The sequence below is a fragment of the Marmota marmota genome, unplaced genomic scaffold, assembly GCF_001458135.2.
Source record: "Marmota marmota marmota unplaced genomic scaffold, marMar, whole genome shotgun sequence".
NCBI classification, from domain to species: domain Eukaryota; kingdom Metazoa; phylum Chordata; class Mammalia; order Rodentia; family Sciuridae; genus Marmota; species Marmota marmota.
Window position 1 is genome coordinate 25471539 of NW_026000249.1, and position 5740 is coordinate 25477278.

A 5740-nucleotide genomic window follows, 5' to 3' on the forward strand; every position below is an offset into this window, starting at 1 on the left:
GACCAACCTTGGCAACTTAGTGAGACTCTGTCTCAAAATAAAATAATAAAAAAGGGGGGTGGGGTGGGGGGACTGGGGATGTAGCTCAATGGTAGAGCACTTGCCTAGCATGTGCAAGGTCCTGGGCTTGATCCCCAGTACCAGCAGGGAAAAAAACCCTAAGACAGATGATTTGGAAAAACACATCTTTTTCACTTATTCCATTTTCACATCCTCAGATTTAAGCATATAAAATTGGCCTCAATTGTTCATCTGTGAAAATTCTCAGTTTGAGGCAATACCACATAAATAGCAGCTTTCAGATCTCTTCCAAAATGGAGTTCCAGAAGTTCTTTCATGAACAGACAAGCACCTCTTGGAGAGCCCTAAGACAAGATGCCTTCTACAAAGTGGAGTCTCCTTTTGGCATGATGGTGAGGCTTGTTTTTCGCAATCTCATTTTAAAATCATTGTGCGTGGTCCCTATAGGCTGAATATAATAAACACCCAAGATCAGGACTTTATTAAAGAAATACATGTTCTTTTCATCATCCAGTAACCCCTTGAGTTGTGTTAGGTGATTGCTCCAAAATGTCATAGTTAGAAAGGAGCTGAACAGGCTGGATGGAGTGGTGCACACCTGTAATCCCAGCAACTCTGGAGGCTAATGCAAGGGGATTGCAAATTCAAAGTCAGCCTCAAGCAATTTAGCAAGGCTCTAAGCAATTCAGTGAGACCCTGTCTCTAAATAAAGTACAAAATAGGGCTGGGGGCGTTGCTCTGTGGTCGGGCCCCTGAGTTTAATCCCTGATACCTGGGGATATAGCTCAGTTGGTAGAGTGCTTGTCTCCCATGCACAAGGCCCTGGGTTCAATCCCCAGCACCACAAAAAAAAAAAAAAGGAGCTGAACAAAGATTCAAACCCAAGCTTTCACTTTCCAAGTTTATTTATTCAATATTTTAGAATGATTCTGGCAAAACAGCAGTAAACAAAATCCCTTGTACTTTCTATTTGCTGATCCTTCCACCATTCATCCTTGAGACCTAAAACCTAAAGGACAAAGGAAGCCAGACTCTTGCTCATCCTATCAGTTCCATTTCTAGGAACTTAAGAAAAACTGGACATCTCTTCTGTTTGCATCCCCTTTTAAGATCTGATAGGGTGACTGTGATGTTGCTGTACTGACCTTTGTGAAAAGATAATCCTTTCTCTGTGCAAGGACCAAACAAAGGTCACATTTTTTTATTTGGGTGTTGTCTTTGAAATGGCACGTATGTAAATTAGAAACAAAGGTAAAGCTTGTTTAGCACTTAAACATTGTCGAAACTTTTCATTTTCCTAAGGGAAAAGAATTGTAGATATAGGAAGGTATTCAATCTTGTTTTCCCAAGAAGGGGTAAGAAAGACCTTTAAGTTGTAGGAAAGTGACATGCCACTTTTTATTTAATTATCCAGCTTATCCCCTTCTAAGGTAGTAAGATTGATTGATTGATTGATTTTTGAGAATTGAACCCAGGGCCTTGTGCATGCAAGGCAAACACTCTGTCAACTGAGCTATATCCCCAGCCTGGTAGTAACATTCTTGATGTAGCATGTTGCTTCCTGAAGCCCCTAATATATAATAGAAAAAGTATATCTTTATTGTGGGATGTGGCTTTTTTTTTGGTGGTGGTGCTGGGGATTGAACCCAGGGCCTTGTGCATGTGAGGCAAGCACTCTACCAACTGAGCTATATCCCCAGCCCCCTAATATAACTTTAATATAATTTACTAGATATAACCCAAAGAATTATGAACCCTGAAGATAATTATGGAAATACTGGAGGATATATTGAGTCATTCAACAACAGAAAGACTGCATTATACTTTGATGACAGGACATTTTATAAACTATTATAGTTCTGTGTTTTGCTTCATTAACACAATTACATGCCTTCTCTTCCATACATCCCCCAAATATTATCTATATTTTACTCAATCTCATTTCACTCGTCAGTTTTTTACATTTTTGTTCAACTCTTTTTTTTTTTTTTTTTTGCTTCCGGGGATTGAAGGGGGGCAGTGCTTAACCCCTGAGCAACATGCCCAGACCTTTTTATGTTTTATTTAGAGACAGGGTCTTGCTAGGTTGCTCAGGGCCTTGCTAAGTAGCTGAGGCTGGCATTGAACTTGGGATCTTCCTGCCTTGGCCACTGGGATTACAGGCATGCGTCACTGCACCCAGTCTTTGTTCAACTCTTGATATTTGAGAACAGAAGTTTGACAGCATATATTTCCCTGTGCTTCTTTATGTAATTGACTGTGTTATTAAGATAATAGTATTCATTTACTCATAACTCAGAAAACAAATAGGATCATTTTCTTGGTCTATGCTTAATCTCAGCTCTCCACTGACAACCTATTTAACTTGATTTAACATGATTTAAGATTTTAATCAAGGTGGTATGTAAATTATTTCAACTTCTGTAGACAGCATATCAATAATTTTGGTGCAACAAATGGAAGTTTGTGATTTATATCCATGTTGAGAAAATACGCAGGGCTGGGTTTGTAACTCAGTGGTACAGTGCTTGCTTAGCACACACAAAGCTCTGGATTCAATCCCTAACATAGGGAGGGAGGAAAGGAGGGAGAGAGAGAGAAAACAATTACAAGGAAAAAAAATTAGTTATGCCAAGAGTCCTTATTTGGAAATCTCAAAGCCTTTTCCTGACACTTCCATGGACCACTATAGTATAATAATCACCCCATTCACTTCACAGGGTTTTCACGAGGGTCACTGATGATATAATGGATATAGGAGAGCTTTATAATGTGCAGGACCTTTATATATTTAAAAAGGATGCTATATTTTCATACCTACTATATGCATAGAAAAGCATGCTCAGTTGTGACTCCCAATAGCATTTCAGCCACATGGAATGTCTATATGTGAATGTAGTTCTTGAGATCTGGATCACTGGATAGGTAAAAACCAAGTGTACATTTTTTATATTTTACCAACAGTCTGGACTATAGCATTTGTGCCTCAGAAGTTTCTGATTTACCAGGGCTTACTACATAGGGATAAGCTGGTCTAGCCCAGGAGCTCCCTTTTAATGTAAACATTTATTTTGCTTATTTGAAACAAAGGGTTACAGTGCCAGTAACACAAGAAAGGGAACAGGCAGTCCAGTTCTCCAGAGCAAAAATGAACTGGTAAATAGAGTAATTTTGGATTGAGTTTGATCTTCACTTTAATATGGGCCTCAGAGCTGGTGACATATAAGAATAGAAACATTCTCAACAGCCTATAAGGCCTTCTTTGGGGGACCTGGGTTATTTATTCAACATTGTCTCAAATTAGTAGCTAAAACTATGAAGACTCAAATTTGCCAAGGCCCTAGGATATTGGGCATAAACTTGGCAAGGAAAGCAATGAGAAGACAGACAAAGGAGTGTGTGGTGGTGGGGGGGGGGAACTTGCAGAAGTTCAGCATCTCAAAGTGGGTTATGGATGTACATTTAATGGCGCGAAGAGCCAGTACAGTCTTACCCATGGATTTTACTCCTTCCTGGGACCTGTAATCCTAAACCTGATTCGATGCCTCTTGTCTTCCTTCTCCTTTAAACAGCTCCTTCTGATGTTTTTTCCTGTGCCTGCTTAATCATGTGACCTCCTTTCTCATGGGAGGGAAGGTTTTCTCCTTATCTCTTCCTTCCACGTCTGTTCTTAGCTAAGAGCTCCAGGCTCAGTAGGGTTGGACTACCTCTGGACAGAAGGGCTGACCTCAAGGTCATCAGGAGCTGGGCCTATTCTGTATTCAGATCACAAGTCCAGGACTGCCCACTACAAGTGCGCCTATGCATAAAAAATAGGATGGTGGCTGCATTTGTCCTGCTTCCCCTCCTATTTATTTATGGAGGTCATTTTATTTTTACCGTAGTAAAAAAAAAAAAGCCAAAGTTGATGCTATATTACATGTTTAGGCCTCATCCATGATGATAAATCTTATACTGGAAGTGCATTCTCTCTCATTGCTTTAATTGAAAGTGCTAATGAATTGCAATCTAATGGATGATGCCTTTAGAATTTAAAAGAGTATTTGTTTTCATTTTCTTAAAGTATAGAACTGGGTCTTTTCCTCCTAGACTTCTTTACAAACGGTGAAGTCCCTTCTCTGCAGGATTCCCTGCATCTTCTTTTGCCTTTGTGCATCTGTTATTTACCCCTCTGAATTGAATTTGAAAAATCACTTAAAGTGAAAGCCAAATCATTGACGTTTTTGTTCTGTGCTGGGGTTGGGGGAGGGCTGATGCTTTGTATGAGTTAAAAGAACAGATTACCCTCTCCTTTCTTTTTATTTGTAGTTAAGACATATTTGAATATATTTATGGAAGATAGTACAATAATTCAATTGTTATAGTCAATGTATAATGATCCAATCAGGGTAATTAGCACATCGATCTGCTCAAATATTTATTATTTCTATGTGTTGGAAAACATCTGTCTCTTCTAGTTATTTTTAAGTATGTCAAAATTGTTGTAGACAATAGTGACCCTACTGTGCTATAGAACACTGGAAGTGATTCCTCCTATTTGTCCTCATTTCTTGCCTTTCTCCTCCCTGCATGATACTGAAGAAAGAGAGGGAAAACATAACTGTCCAGGGCTGTGAAATGGTTTGCAAGGACTTCCTGTGAGCTTCCTCTTTGGTTTTTCTTAGTCCCTGTGGAAAACAGTTTCTCCCTCTCTGCCTGTCTGTCTCTCTCTCACTCTCGCTGTGTAACCAGTGTAGGAAAAAAAGAAACTGGCTTAAGAAGACTGTCACTTATGAAATAAAATCCAACATTTAGCTATTAGAAATGCCTGAGGAACAGATAATGTTCAAGCATATATTGTTTAATGAATGGGTCTTAACTTTGAGCTAACTGCTCTAATAAATTTGCACACAATTAACAAGGACCCTAGTCACACTTCCAGTTGTCTGTCTTAAGCTTTCCTTTTTATTAAAACTTAAATTAAAGATTAAAGCCATTAGTTTCCATCCATCAAAGATAATACCCATGAATTTCACAAATACAGCACCAGTGTCCAACACAAATATAATGTGAACCATAAATGCAAACCACATATGTAATTTTAAAACGTTCTAGTGGCCACATTTAAAAAGTAAAAAGAGTGAAATTAATGTTAATAATGTATTTAACTAGGCTTAGTATATCCAAAACATTATCATTTCAATACAATTATAATATAAAAATATTAATGAGATTTTAACCTATTTTGTACTATGCCTTTAAAATCCAGTGTGCATTTTATATTTATTGCACTAGTCAAGTGTACAAGAGCCACATGTGGGTTGGCTACCATATAGGACAGTGCAGAGCTAGTATCCCACGGATAAGGGCTCTCTACTGCTTATACCAATTTTGTTGTTATGAAATAAAATGGAAAGAGAATACTGTCTGCTATAGGAGTACTACAATATTTCCCCAATTGCAGCATAGCAGTACCAAGTACTGTATGGTGGAAAAACAGATTTTGTGACTAAGTAAGTTAGGGATGTTTTATTCTTTTATCCTCTTTTGGAGATTCCATGGCACATTAACAAATACAGACTCTTAAGCCAACTCCTGGGTAAAGAATCCTGTTTGAAGTTGAGTTCTGTGTCCAGAAGTATTATAGAAATTGCCACGAGTGTCTCTACGGGAAAAAAAAAAAAACAAAAACAACTTGGTGTTTTCATCTCCTTCTTCATGCTCTTTGGAGCATCTCTAC

At 38.3% G+C, this 5740-nt stretch overlaps 1 non-coding gene across 1 annotated transcript; it reads right to left on the bottom strand.

Moving 5' to 3' along the window:
- Nucleotides 1-1646: 1646 nt before the first annotated feature.
- Trnav-cac lies at nucleotides 1647-1719 on the bottom strand. The gene has a single exon. It is a non-coding gene; the product is annotated as a tRNA-Val (tRNA).
- Nucleotides 1720-5740: the final 4021 nt, after the last annotated feature.